Source organism: Piliocolobus tephrosceles, chromosome 9 (assembly GCF_002776525.5).
Source record: "Piliocolobus tephrosceles isolate RC106 chromosome 9, ASM277652v3, whole genome shotgun sequence".
Taxonomy (NCBI): Eukaryota; Metazoa; Chordata; class Mammalia; order Primates; family Cercopithecidae; genus Piliocolobus; species Piliocolobus tephrosceles.
In genome coordinates, this window is record NC_045442.1 from 52265014 (window position 1) to 52281566 (window position 16553).

Here is a 16553-nt window from a genome sequence, read left to right on the forward strand (position 1 = left end):
AAATTTCTTCAAAATTTTAAAATTTTGTGTATTAATGACATAATTAATGAAGTCAGCAGATAACCCACAGAAGGGGAGAAAGTATTTACTATCATATATTTAATAAAATATTAATATTCAGAATATATATAGAAATCCTACAACTGAAAAACAAAAACAAACCCAATTAAAATATGAGCAAAGGACTTGAATAGACATTTTTTTCAAGAAATGAACATCACTGATGGAAAAGAAAATGCAAATCGAAACCACAACCAGGGTACCACTTCACATTCATTAGGTTTATTATTATCAAAATAACAAAAAATAACAAGTGTTGATGAGAATGTGGATTTATTGCAACTCTTGCACATTTCTGGTGGGAATCTAAAATGGTACCTCCATTGTAGAAAATAGTATTAAATTTAGAATTTCCATATAATCCAGTAATTTCACTTTGGTGCATATACACAAAAAAATTCAAAGCAGGGACTCACACAGATATTTGTATACCATGGGCACAGCAGCACCAAAAGGTGGATGAAAGGCTAAATAAAATATGATATATACACACAATGTATTATTTTCAACGTTAAAAAATAAGGAAATTATGTGACATGCTACAACATGGTTGAACCTTGAGGACATAATGCTAAATGAAATACTTTAGGCACAAAAAACCAAATATTGTATGATCCCACTTTTACGAGGTACCTAGAACAGTCAAATTCCTAGAAATTAGATGGTAGTTGCCAGTGCCTAGAGGAGAAAGGAATGATGTGTTATGTTTAATGTGTATGAAGTTTCAATTTGTGAAGATATTAATAGTTCTGGGGCTGGATGGTGATGATTGCTCTAAAACAATGTGAATACAGTTAATGCCACTGAACTCTGCACCTAAAAATAGTTAAAATGCAAGTTTTGGTAATAGTTTGTTCAAATATATAAATATATACACATATATATCTTTCTGCAATAAAAATTGCATCTATATCTTTTAGAATGTCACACTGTTGTTGGGAATGAGACACCCTTACTCATTTGGAGATCATTGTGAAAGTCCCATTGATCTGTCCTTACACATTTCATTTTTTTAATTATTATTATTATACTTTAAGTTCTAGGGTACATGTGCATAACGTGCAGGTTTGTTACATATGTATACTTGTGCCATGTTGGTGTGCTGCACCCATCAACATGTCATCACCCATCAACTCGTCTTTTACATCAGGTATAACTCCCAATGCAATCTCTCCCCCCTCCCCCCTCCCCATAAGAGGTCCCGGTGTGTGATATTCCCTTTCCCAAGTCCAAGTGATCTCATTGTTCAGTTCCCACCTATGAGTGAGAACATGCGGTGTTTGGTTTTCTGTTCTTGCGATAGTTTGCTGAGAATGATGGTTTCCAGCTGCATCCATGTCCCTACAGAGGACACAAACTCATCCTTTTTTATGGCTGCATAGTATTCCATGGTGTATATGTGCCACATTTTCTTAATCCAGTCTGTCACTGATGGACATCTGGGCTGATTCCAAGTCTTTGCTGTTGTGAATAGTGCCACAATGAACATACGTGTGCATGTGTCTTTATAGCAGCATGATTTATAATCCTTTGGGTATATACCCAGTAGTGGGATGGCTGGGTCATATGGTACTTCTAGTTCTAGATCCTTAAGGAATCGCCATACTGTTTTCCATAATGGTTGAACTAGTTTACAATCCCACCAACAGTGTTCCTATTTCTCCACATCCTCTCCTGCACCTGTTGTTTCCTGACTTTTTAATGATCACCATTCTAACTGGTGTGAGATGGTATCTCATTGTGGTTTTGATTTGCATTTCTCTGATGGCCAGTGATGACGAGCATTTTTTCATGTGTCTGTTGGCTGTATGCATGTCTTTTGAGAAATGTCTGTTCATATCTCTTGCCCACTTTTTGATGGGGTTGTTTGTTTTTTTCTTGTAAATTTGTTTGAGTTCTTTGTAGGTTCTGGGTATTAGCCCTTTGTCAGATAAGTAGATTGCAAAAATTTTCTCCCATTCTGTAGGTTGCCTGTTCACTCTGATGGTAGTTTCTTTTGCTGTGCAGAAGCTCTTTAGTTTAATTAGATCCCATTTGTCAATTTTGGCTTTTGTTGCCGTTGCTTTTGGTGTTTTAGACATGAAGTCCTTGCCCATGCCTATGTCCTGAATGGTATTACCTAGGTTTTCTTCTAGGGTTTTTATGATATTATGTCTAACATTTAAGTCTCTCATCCATCTTGAATTAATTTTCATTCATCCATTCACAATTGCTTCAAAGAGAATAAAATACCTAGGAATCCAACTTACAAGGGATGTAAAGGACCTCTTCAAGGAGAACTACAAACCACTGCTCAGTGACATAAAAGAGGACACAAACAAATGCAAGAACATACCATGCTCATGGATAGGAAGAATCAATATCGTGAATATGGCCATACTGCCCAAGGTCATCTATAGATTCAATGCCATCCCCATCAAGCTACCAATGAGTTTCTTCACAGAATTGGAAAAAACTGCTTTAAAGTTCATATGGAACCAAAAAAGAGCCTGCATTTCCAAGACAATCCTAAGTCAAAAGAACAAAGCTGGAGGCATCATGCTACCTGACTTCAAACTATACTACAAGGCTACAGTAACCAAAACATCATGGTACTGGTACCAAAACAGAGATATAGACCAATGGAACAGAACAGAGCCCTCAGAAATAATACCACACATCTACAGCAATCTGATCTTTGACAAACCTGAGAAAAACAAGAAATGGGGAAAGGATTCCCTATTTAATAAATGGTGCTGGGAAAATTGGCTAGCCATAAGTAGAAAGCTGAAACTGGATCCTTTCCTTACTCCTTATAAGCAAATTAATTCAAGATGGATTAGAGTCCTGACACAGTTCTAGTTTTGAATGTATCCTGACAGAGTACCTGATGAATTCACTCCATGCCACTGACATATAGGTTAAAAAGTATAAGAAGAACAAACATCATCTTACATTGCAAAGAAATAATTTTGGATACCTACTATGCAATAGCTGCTGTATTTGGCAGTTAATAATAAATGGAAAAAGAAGACAAAGTTTTAGCACTAAATTAGAAATGTAAATACTACTTACAATAAAATTTGGTGAGTGCTAAACTCACTCATTGCATGCTCAGATGTAGTGGAAATCTTCACACTTTGTCCTGAGATAGATATGCTGAAGACAACTGATAAATACATTTTTTTTAAGGATCTGTCAAAGTGCTAAAATATATTTTGTATTTTTAAGATAAACATTATAAAGTTGTGATAGTTTCCCTATCTATAAAACATCTGATTGCTGATACAGAAGTACCCCATTAAATTGTTATAAAAACAATTAATGAAAATAATGGATATGATACAGTATCAATTAGGAAGAGATGCAGTCAAAACATTTCTTATCAAAAGGTTTTTTTTGCATTTGCACTGCTAACAGGTATTGCTATGGCAGCTCAATTATTTTGAAATATTCAGAGATTACACTCAAACGTCATACTATTGAAAATCAACATTTTCACTTTTATTATTTATCATACTTTTAATATAAAAATAACCCTTGAGATTCCTTTGTTCAATTTTTCCAAAAGATAATATTAGAAATTATTGTCTATAGGTAAACAGAATATTCAAGAACAATGAGTTTAGGGAAAAAAAATAAGGAAAACCATCCCCAAACCTCACCATTCTATACAGACAGTTCTTATCCCCATATGTATATGTTGACTAGGTAAGGGTGAAGGGCAGAAAGAGGCTGGGGAAAGTAATTACAAAGTATATATTATAATACAAAAAATGAGATGTGGCTTCTAGAAATTTGAAATTTGAAAGCAAGTAAAAGTAAATCACTGTAGAGTCTTTATATAAACTTTACATTTCAAACATGAAAGCTTCAAGAGGAGGATTCAAAATAACAACATTGAATCATAATACTGTAAGGTTTTTTTAAACAAATTTTATAACCATTTATGATGGTGGTTCACTCACCTTCTCATAGGTTCTTCAGGGTGCAGGAAACTGACAAACAGGTAAGAGATAGTCATGCAAGTGATATGAGAAGAAAAAAGGGGTGGCACAAATGCTGATATAAATGTGTATAATTAAATGACTCACAGCAGGAAAAATGAGTAAACAATTTCCCAAAGAAAGTACAAGAACAAAATATTCTAGACTCAGAGTGACAATTAGAAGTTTCACTGATTTACATACAGTTTGAAGCTGAGCATATTATAAACCTACCAAACAAAACTTTTATCTGGTCAGGGATCAAAGAATTCATTAGTCATGGTAAGACTCATGTTTAGAGAGTTTATAAACATTGGGTATCTTTCAAATGATTCAAACTGTTCAGTCTTCCTAAGAACATAAGAATATTTTGACTTACCATATATTTTAAACTATAAATAGCTCAGCAATCAATTTTTCAAATCAATATGTCTTGGGATTTAAGCACAGAATATTTGAGATTGAAGGAATAGTGAGTAAAGCACTATATGGTAACACATTTTTGCACCTTTAATGTGGGAAATGGAGAATTTAAGGCAACTAACATTCCTGCCTTTGACAAAAATCCGTCTTAACATGGAAATTCCAGTTGAAAATTGCGGGCCGGGTGCGGTAGCTCAAGCCTGTAATCCCAGCACTTTGGGAGGCCGAGACGGGCGGATCACAAGGTCAGGAGATCGAGACCATCCTGGCTAACGCGGTGAAACCCCGTCTCTACTAAAAAATACAAAAAAATAGCCAGGCGCCTGTAGTCCCAGCTACTCCGGAGGCTGAGCCAGGAGAATGGCGTGAACCCAGGAGGCGGACCTTGCAGTGAGCTGAGATTGCGCCACTGCACTCCAGTCCGGGCGACAGAGCGAGACTCCGTCTCAAAAAAAAAAAAGAAAAAAAGAAAATTGGGTGTGCCTACAATTTTTTTTTTAATACTGAAGATAAAGATCTTTCAAAGAGTAGCTTTTCCTAGCCCATCACATGTTTAATTATTATCAACAATAATTAAAGAGATTTTCCTCAAATATTGGCTTAGGGAAATCAGGATAGTGTTCAGAATGTTTAAACTCTCTGATATCACAACCTCAATATTTCAGTGACTTTATATAATCATAATGTTGTTTTTCTGTTTCCCACGTCTCAGAGTAATCCAACACAGTTATCCTTACTTAAACCATTTTCTTCCAAATGACAAGGATCCAATCTCTCTCCATTTTGTGACTCTACCTTCCTCATGCTTCTCAGTGTCCTGTCCAATTAGTCAGTAGACAGAAAAAGAATGGAAGATGGAATGTGGGAGGATTTCATGAGGTGGAGTTGAAAGTGGTTATTTCTTCCCACACTCTTTAAGCTATAATCCAGTCATATGGTTTCATCTAATCCCAAAGGAGGATAGGGACTGTCACTGAGCTCTGTGTTTGCTGAATAGCCAGTAAATTGGGCAATTTATCTTTTCATAGATAAGGATTTCTATTTTCTGAGTTTATTTCTTATGGGAACAAAACAAGATTTTATATTCACTTTATCTAATGTCATCTGCTTTTCAGGCCCGTGTGTGTGTGCGCGCGCAAGCATGTGTGAGTTTAATAAAAACATTACTTTGCTAAAACACTCTAAAGCAGAAGTTTGTTTTCACTCTACCATTACTATCTTTTCAGCATCATCTTTCTGCTCAGGGTGCACATCTTTTTTGACTTCAGTACTTAGGCCAGAACACAATGCTCCCATCACTATATCATACCCAGCTCTTCCTAGTATAAGAGTACTTTAAACTTCTTTCTGGATGTCCAGTCCTATTCAGAATGTACATGTCTGTTGTTGCATAGTTTTAAGTATCATCTTGTGAGTTGTTAATATGCTAAAGTCTTAATGAGAAATAGTATACGGTTTCTCAGAAAAATGGTCCCTAAATCCACTACATCAGAATCACCTGAGGCATTTGTTAACTTTTGAAAATCTAAACCAGGAATTGAGAATTGCAATCTCCCAGAGATGACTGAAACCTGCGTTTAAAAAACCACTTCCAAGTGGCTCTATTGCACATCAAATTTTAAGAACTAAAAGCTCAGTGGTACTATCTTCCAAGATAACACATTTTGATTATTACAGTGACCTTCATATAATTTCATATAACCACATAACAAATGTTATATAGACCTCAACTGAGATCAAGTAAAACAAGTACACTGTTCTCCTCACAAAACTTAAATATTATTCAACTAAGACAAACACCCAAGAGACAAACATCTCTTGAATTCAAAGACAGCACGAAATGTGAATGCTGCTCCTAATACAAAATTTAAAAATGAACCAGGCTGCCATTTAGATTCTTTACAAATAAACAGGAAACTCAGGTAAAAAATAGCAAACAGCTGATAGCAATCAGAATTGCAACTAAGTTAGATGAGTTTCCTGTAGCTTCCAGGTGTCTTTTTAATGGAAATAAATGACTCCTTAAAAAATAAAGCAAAATAAATTAAATTATGAAGAGAAGGATGCCTGACAACAGTTTAGAATATATGTAAATGAATATATATTTTTAATATATTTGACACTTCAAGATACCTAGCTAGATAAACCAAACCAAGTCATCAAACAGCTTTATAACCTATATTTATAAGATAAAAATTAAGTTAACATTTTTAACAGACAGTATTATTTTATTGAAAAGAACTTTAATGAAGATGTTTTTCTTAAATAACACCTTTCTTATCGGAGACTAAGTTTTCCAGAAATACATAAAATGCAACGCAAAGGCCCAAATCATTTCATTATTTAAATAGAAAACAAAAGGTATGCCTCGAGGGGCATGGAACCCCATGGTTTCAGTTTGTGTACTATACAAAATATATGCAGTACGTAATGATGATTGTTAGAATTACCTGAATATTTATTAGCCCTTCCTTTTTGTTGTGATAACATTTCTTTAACTACTTCTACTCTTTCATATCACCACCACCACCACCACCACCACCACCACCACACCAAGAGTTAGATTTAGCTAGTTAGTTCCTGAAAATTCTTGAGATGGGGGTAGACACAGGAGTGAAGTGGGTAAAAGAGAAAACCTCTTCTTATAATACCAATGAAACTTTGTATAAATTAAATACAATTTTTATTATTACTTCCTCAAAAGAATTAGAGCACCCTCCTGCTACTGCCAAGGATGACATAGGCACCTAATGTATGGCACTTTTTCTCTTTAAATTCCAAGAATCTGAATACTGTTGAACATAATTGTTAAAATTAAAGTTATTAATAGAGTCTTGTTGAAAAACTGTGATTTTGCTAATTAATGTGAAATAGATTAGTATTCTTTAATACAAACATTTTGTATTATTCTTTATTAATACAAACATTTAATACAAATTCATTATGGATGAGTTTTTTTTTTTTTTCCATATTTTCAATTCCTAGTCTCTGAAGCCTTGATAAGGAGGCTGTTACTCAAGCACAAGTGATTTTGCATTGCTGAAAATGCTTTCCAATGTTCTTAGGAAGCCATGAGTCTTCAGTGACTTATATACCGAAAAGCACTGAGCAGTGGGATGGATGGTTCATCACTTTCCAGTAGATGTGTTTTTGATTGCTAACTGTGACCATCTAGGAATACTAGTGCCATTTAACTACTTTGGGAATTATTTTGGTGGCTAGACTGTACAGCTATTCATAATTATTGTCTGGATGGAGGGAGAGGGAAACAAAGAACAAAGGTGGCTAAGATGGCGTACTTCCAGGTTCTTCATCACCAACTTTTCCCCGCCTACGAAAATGTAGCCGGCGCCTGGAAAGGTGCAGATCAACTGGGCACGTGCCAGGTGACATCAATCCGAAGAGACCGAGATTTACCTGGCTGCACCTATGGAATGCCCCTCGACCCACCCGCACCCCACCTACCACTCTCCCACTCCCAGGCCCAAGACACAAAAGCCGCTCCTGGCAGGCCCCGGGCGCGAACTTCCTGGGCCCTCCTCCTAGGCAGACCCAGTAACCTTGGCCTGAGAACGCAGGCGCGAACTTCCTGGGCCCCTCCTCCTATATGGACCCAGGAACCTGGCGGAGAATGCTGGAGCAACTTCCTCGGCCTGCGCCGCCAGAGACCGGTGAACCTGGCTTCCTCTTTCTTTACATTGGCTACTTAATAAAGTTTCTTTTTACCTTGCCTACTTGCCTTTTCTCTGGCGCCTGCTCTGGTGCTCACATAAAACAAATCAGTTGGTGCGGAACCTGGGAGGAGACCCCTCCTCAGGGCCCCCAAGGTCCGAGGAGCCTCCTCCTTCCATGCCGCCCATGGACCAGGACCTAGACATCCCTTTCCACACCTCCAAGTCTCCTAGGGGTGAGTACCTTTTGCCTCCCTCTCATACTCCTTGGCCAGAAGTCCTGCCCAGGCCCAAGGTTTTTTTCCGGTCCTTTCCAGGAAACCTTTCCAGGCCCAAGGTTTTTTGACCCACAGGGGAGTTCCCAAAGGCAGAGACGTCTGCCCAAAGGAACTCCATTCCGTTCCATGGGAGACCCGTCCAGGACGGAGACGTCCACCTGGAGGTAATCTCCATTCCGGCTCCAGGAGCCTCCCACCGGTCTCTAGTGGCTCCAAAGGACGCTTTGTAGCCAGGTAGAGTTCCGTTTCCATTTCCACCTATAGGCGAGAGGAAGGCAATGGGAAACCCCCAATCCAAAATACCTAGAGACTCCCCTTTAGGGTGTCTTCTAAAAATCTCAAAACTTTACAATTAGAGCAAGATCTTAAACGAAAGCGACTGATTTTCCTCTCCACTGTGGCATGGCCACAGTATAAATTAGACAACCAGTCTCAATGGCCACCTGAAGGCACCCTAGACGGTAACATTTTAATCGACCTCAGTAATTTCTGCCAGCACTTAAGTAAGTAGTCTAAAATAAATTATATACAAAAGTTTTAAGACTTGCGTTCTCGAGCAGACTTGTGTAGCCAATGTTCCTTGGCCCAAGTCAAGTTGGCTAAGGCGCTTACCTAGCAAAGTCAGAAAAGAAAAAGTCATCTTTCCTGTCTGATTCGCCTGTGTCAGCTTCCCCTCCCTTCCACTCCTGCTGTATACTCCACCTCCCCCTCCCGCTTCGGCTGTAGTTCTGCCCTCCTCCTCGGTTCCGCCTACCATTGTTGAGGCTGCCCCTCCTTCCATCCCTTGGCACTTCCGCCTACCCACCTTCTACACTCCCTCTCATTCTTGCCTTATCCCTAGCTATTACTCTCATTCTGCCTTCCTCTTCAGTCTATTCCTGCCCTCCTCTTCCTCGGCTCCTTCCTAACTATTCTGTTATCATTCTATTACTGTCATCATTCTATTACCTGCTTCTTATATCTCCTCTAATAATTGTTTTAGACCTTTAGGCACCTAAGGCACTAAGCAAACCAGTGTCTGATCTCCGGCCTAGTCTTAACTAAAACCAAACAATACTCCAGACACTAGGCAAACCGGTGTCCTTACATCTAAATGGCAGCAGACAATACCGTCTCCTAGCAACTACCTCCCCTACGTCACCACTGTTGCCCATCTAATACCAGGTAAAACAATTACTGTTATCTAAATTCTTTTCTCTTTATACTTCCGCTTCTTCTATATCGGCTACAAAACTCTCCACTGTTGACTAAGTCAACATCCTTCTCTCCCCCTTAAAAAACACCAAAATGAAGTCCTACTTTATACTTACATTACTACTCTTCTTATACACTCCGACGGCTGGCGGAGTAAAAGGAGGACTCTACGGAGATCCTATTTAAGATTCATATCCAACTGCCACCCTCTTGATCAAAAGGACACTAGTCCAACAGGAAAACTCCCTCCCTAAAAATATAAAACACATACAAAATTTAACCTTAGCCATACAATCACAAGAACAAGCCCTACAAGATCAACTACACTCCTCCCTACAAGATCAACTACACTCCTCCCTATAAGATCAACTACACTCCTCCCTACAAGATCGACTACACTCCTCCAATAAAGACCCCTTCTCATAGTTAAAGCTTGTCCGTCAAGGGTTAAACCTAACACAGGCAGCTCACATAACAAATCTCTCCCAGTGTTTCCTCTGTGCATCCCTTGAAAGAGCCCCGTTAGTGGCAGTCCCTTTACCTACTGCTTTCAAGGCTACAACTGGCTCTACAAGCACCTCCCAAAAACCGTTTTTACTCCAAGTCCCACTATACCAAAACCCAGAAAATCCAATCCTTCCTTTCTGCTACTCTGCCCCAAACTCCTCCTGGTGTAAGCACACCCAGTCGCCCAATAAGACCCAGACAGCCCCCATTGGAGGTTATTTCTGGTGTAATAAAACCCTCTTCAAAGTCCTTAACCACACATCTATCAGCCAATCCCTCTGCGTCCCAGTGTCCCTAGTACCTAGCTTAACTCTATATAGCAAAGCAGAAGTGGCTGAACTCACCTTACAATTTAACTCTCCTCCTAATAATCTCCAAAAACGGGCCGTCTTCCTTTCCTTAGTCATCAGAATTTCCCTAGCCTCCTCCTTAGTGGCGTCAGGACTTGGAACTGGGGCTCTTGCCCATTCCGTACAATCTACTCGATTTCTAACCACCCAAATTCAAGAAGCCATAGAGGCTTTGGCTGAAACTCTAGCCTCTTTACAACACCAAATCACTTCAGTAGCTCAGGTGGCAGCACAGAACAGGAGAGCACTAGATCTTCTTACAGCTGAAAAAGGAGGAACATGTCTTTTCTTAAGAGAAGAATGTTGCTATTACATAAATAAGTCAGGCCTAGTTGACACTAATATCCAAACCCTAAACCAGATTAAAACAGAACTAAAGAACAACACTCCCTTAACCCCAGGTCCACCTATATGGTTATTACCGGTAATGCAACAGATGCTCCCATTCCTCATCCCTATACTAATTCTCTGTCTTATCCTATGTTTTGCCCCCATTTTAATCAAATTTCTCCAAGCCAAAGTTCAAGAGATCACCCGTGTCGCCTTCAACCAGATGCTCCTACATCCTTACATCCAGGTGCCAACCATAGACCCTCATGACAACGCCCCCTGACAGCAGGAAGCAGCCGGACAGACGACACCCCCAATCATCATAATCAATAAAAGGTTGGACTGTCTGGACGGAGGGAGAGGGAAACAAAGAACAAAGGTGGCTAAGATGGCATACTTCCAGGTTCTTCATCACCAACTTTTCCCCGCACATGTGAAAATGTAGCCGGCGCCCGGGAAGGTGCAGATCAACTGGGCATGTGCCAGGGGACATCAATCCGAAGAGACCGAGATTTACCTGGTCGCACCTACCGAACACCCCTGGACCCACTCGCATCCCGCCTACCGCCCTCCCACTCCCAGGCCCAAGACACAAAAGCTGCTCCCGGCAGGCGCCCGGTGGGAACTTCCTGGGCCCTCCTCCTAGGCGGACCCAGGAACCTTCGCCCGAGAACGCAGGCGTGAACTTCCTGGGCCCTTCCTCCTACGTGGAGCCAGGAACCTCGCCCCAGAACGCAGGAGCAACTTCCTCGGCCTCCACAGCCAGAGACCAGTGAACCTCACTTCCTCTTTCTTTACATTGGCTATGTAATAAAGTTTCTTTTTACCTTGCCTACTTGCCTTTTCTCTGGCGCCTGCTCTGGTGGTAGCATAAAACAAATCAATTATGATAACTGTATTTTTAAGTAGTGACTTATGTTTAACTAGAGGCATTTAAGCATTGAGAAATAGAAGCTCCATTCTGGTGCCACTCCAATGTTCCTTTAGTGTATCTAATTGCCTAAATGGATTTCAGCTCTTTAGCTGCTGTCATTATAGCAAGTTCCAATAATAAGCAATGGTTACTCAGGGAAATGTGTTTACTTTGGGAGGATGGAAGCATTTGCACTGCTTTCTAAATGTGAATTCTGCCCAGAACTCATAAATGTGCTCATCAATGGTGTGACTTCTTTGATAGCTCTATTTCAATATACTAAATTGCACCTGGAGATTATTTGACAACGTAGGAAAGAAAACTTCAACAGGTTTCCATGGCTTCAGGGTGAAGACTTTGAATCCCTATAGTCATGAGGGTAAAGATAAAAAGTCCTTATGAACTCACTATTCCCATTTCCTCCTTTCCATCTTCTGCTCCAAACTCTGCTTGGCCACTTGCATTCCTGATTCTCACTACCTTTATTTCACTTATGTTTCCCTTGCTTAGTATTACAGATTACCCTTGGTGCTGCCAAAACATCCTGCTTCTTAGTCTTTGAAAATAATAAACATTGTTTTAACATAATTATTTTTCATATTTTTTTTTCTTTCCTGACTCCAAGTTTAAACTCAGAGAAGGTAGGACTATTGAGTTTTTTTCTTTTTAAAAGATTGTTAGAACTTATGTTCAGCACATAGCTGACATTCAATAAATGTTTGATGAACTCTGCCTCTGGATAATTTCATCTATTTGAAGCTAAGCTTAAGAGGCAGCTCTTTGTAAAATATTCCCTAATGCTATACAATGAACATTTACTAAGTAAGTATATTTAGTGTTGAAGGTACTGATATATGTTCATTTGTGGATGCAAAGATGTTATGTCCCTGTGTACAGGAATTAGGAGAACAAGTGGTTAATGGCAGGATCTGAATCTGAAAAATACCATAATATCCTTCAAGTAGTCACTTACTTCTTTCATCTTATTTCCATTCTCCCTGGCTACGTTATGTATGTATATATGTACAAAGACATACTGAGAGACAGGACTAGCTGGATTTCCTAGGCTGACTAACAATTTTTAAGTCTAGCTGGGGAAGATGACTGCACCACCCCTTAAACATGAGGCTTGTAACTCAGCTCACACCCAACCAATTAGGTAGTAGAGAGCTCACTAAAATACCAATTAGGCTAAAAACAGGAGATAAAGAAATAATCAAATCATCTATCCCCTGAGAGCACAGAGGGAGGGACAGTGGGATATAAACCCCAGGTATTGGAGCGGGGAGTGGGCAGTCCCATTTGAGTCCCCTCCCATTGTATGGGAGCTGTTTTCACTCTATTAAATCTTGCAACTGCACACTCTTCTGGTTCCTGTTTGTTCCGGCTCCAGCTGAGCTTTGCTCACTGTCTACCACTGCTGAATGTGGCTGTTGCAGACTTGAGGCTAACTTATACCCCTTGGGATCTGGCAGGGTGTCTGCTGCCCTCCTGATCCAGCGAGGCACCCATTGCTGCTCCCGATCGGGCTAAAGGCTCACCATTGTTCCTGCACAGCTAAGTGCCTGGGTTTGTCCTAATTGAGCTGGGTTCCAGGGTTCTCTTCCGTGACCCACAGCTTCTAATAGAGTTATAACACTCACCAAAAGCCCCAAGATACCATTCCTTGGAATCCCTGAGGCCAAGAACCCCACGTCAGAGAACAAAAGGCCCGCCACCATCTTGGGAGCCGCCAGCCACCATCTTGGGAGCTTGAAGAACAAAGACCCCCTGTAACAATACCATATACACAGACATGTTCTATATTTTTACGATTGAATTTCTCTAGTGAATTTATCATTTCTTTCCTTTTCCTCTTATTTCCCCTGTTGAAAACATACTGAAACAAATTTATGCTTTGTAATTATTAACAGAATTTTCAAGCTAGAAATCCACGTATCTTCCCCCACAGTCTATTATCTTTATGAAGTAACAGAATGAACCTACCAGAGATAATGCTATATTTCAGTAAATAAATTATTTCAAATTACTTTTATCCATCCCTCATACACATGGAGACTGTGGACAGGCTTCTATCCCCAAAGAGAAGTATTTTTCCTCAAATGCCCATATAAAAAATAAATTATTGTTCAATGATTATTGTAAGTATGAATATTTAATATTACTGCTTTTTAACTAGACTAATAAAATTGATATTTACTGTTTGGTTATTAAGATTAGACCCAGTTTTACAATACAATTTCATATATTGGATAACCTGGAGAATCTACAGAATATTTTAAACAATTCAATTTTTCAGAAAACAAATTATTTCACTTCATATTATTTTTTATAGTACATATAAACAGAATATGTTTGCACTAAAGTATATTTTTTACATTTATTTTAAAAATTTTAGTGATAACCTTATCTAATAGCCCTATCACTTTCTGAAAGCATGATCCTGAATTTCCTCTGGTTTCATCAAACATGATTTTAGGTATATAGTAATCTACCCACATAAACAATCAGCTTCTACATTTGGGTATAATTACTACATAATGCATGATGAAATGAATTACACACACCTGGGATAGTGTTTCCTAAAGTTCATCTGACAATTTAAAATTTAGAAATGCATACAAACATGGCATCCAAAATCTAGTCTTTGTATACTACAGAGGTCTATGAAGGTTTTTTGCTTTTTCATAATTTTGATAAGTTATAAATTTAAGGACATAATGAATTTATGACAGTTTTAAATGGGTCTCAAAACAATCTAGGATAGTCAGGGTTTCAAGAGCAAATTGTATCAGTGGGGCATGTTTGTTAATTAATGAATTACAAACCCAAATAGGAAGTTCCTCACAGTCCAATGTTCTATCTATAAAAAGGGTCATTTAAAAACTGGACTGGGAATAATAATGAAATAAAATTATTTAATTTCACACTCTATTCATATCTCAGAACTTATACATAAAAGAGACAAATAAAGAGGCTCAAAGAAGAGACATAAACATTCAATACAAGTTATGGAAATTCTATAAGACATGAATGTGATGTATTAACCTCAGAAAGGCTCTACAGTAGAAGAAAATTAACATTGTGTGAAAATAGTTACGGCATTTTCAGAGAGTTAGCAGAAACTTCTCAGAAGTTATCACTAACACACTTTGTAGATATTTTATTCCCTTTTGGAAAAACAAGCTCATAAAAACAATACTTCAATTCAATATATACGCCTAGTATTGTAAGACTATATACTGGTAGCACAGGGAAGAAACCCATTTATGTTTAGAGATATTCAAAACCCTCACTGATCACTGCTGCAAAAAGTACAAGTTTAGCACTATAAGAGATAAAGAGCAGCGGAAAATCCCCATCTTGTTATGGCAGGGGAGAATATTAGAAATGAAACCTTAGTTTTATAAATTTCAAAACTGTACAGACAGAATGTGCAGTATTAGCTTTGCTGACACTATCCGGGATAATAAGAATATTTACCTGATAGGAATAAGTCACATAAATATAGAAGACCTTAATAATTTTAGGGGGGTACCTTTGAGCAAGTTTTATCTCTCTCATGTTGTTTTTTAGAAACTCATCCTAGTAACTGGTTAGGTAAAAATGGTCAGAAATACTGAATGCAATGTGTTAATGATTTTCAATGTTTAGAACTCTGTCAGAAAAAAATAGTATTTTGGAAAAAATGGATGTAGTAGAAGTCATAATATAGAAGTAAAACATTTTTTTGGGTGTTACCTCTGTGATATCTCATACAAACCTGCAAGACACACTAAAAATCTGGAATACCTCATGTATGCATTGTGTTCCTTTTTCATTTTTGTCAACCATTTGCATTTTCACCAATGTCTGTGGATCTACCCTCTATCAGGATTTTTCTTGAACCTGTGGGTTTAGTGATGAACAAAAATGATAAAGTCTCTTTCCTGTAAGAACATATATAATGACTACGCATATACATAAGCCCTAATGTAACTAGTAAATTTTAAGGAACAATATTCACAAGTGTCATACCATTTGAAGCAAATGGAATAAAAGCACAGTAAAATTACAAAATTTGGTGCATTAAAAATAACAGAAAATTATCTTAAATCCATTGAGGAACTAAACACCATTCCCAATAGGTTTGAGAGGCAACAGCAACAAAAGAAACCTCCTTGATTTAAAATAAAATCAATACTAAAATTATAATCTATTTAGAAATAATGAATGGCCTATGTATTAAAATATATGAATTATTCTCAGAGTGGTCAAATAAAAATGTAAATATGTAAATGCATTTGTTGGAATATAAGAACATATATGTATTATCAAATATTAATTTTTAAAAATCCTACAAATATTAAAAAATAAAGCAGAAGGGAATAATAAAGACAAAAAATAATTAAAAGAATGTATTAAAAGCAACATTAAAGAAAATAATGCCAACACCTGTACTTTTGAAAGACATATATAGTAGAAAAGCCGCCTCTGGGAAATACTAAGAAAAATAACAAACAACAGGAATGAAAAATGGGATAGCACATAGATATAAAAAACATTAAAAACATTCATTTTAACATTTCTAAGCATTATACAGGTAATACCCACAAGCTATTGACAGAAGTGAACACAAATTCTCTTGATGTTTGTATCAGGCCATAACGGTATAATTCAGGAAAAATAGGCAGCTCGAAGTAAAACTACATGAACTATATTAAACAGGGAGTATGAGATAGGCCAAAATGTTATATATTAAGAACCTTTCCAAAAAAGAAAACGAAGTGTCCATATATTAAGATAATAGGCCGGGCGCGGTGGCTCAAGCCTGTAGTCCCAGCACTTTGGGAGGCCGAGATGGGCGGATCACAAGGTCGGGA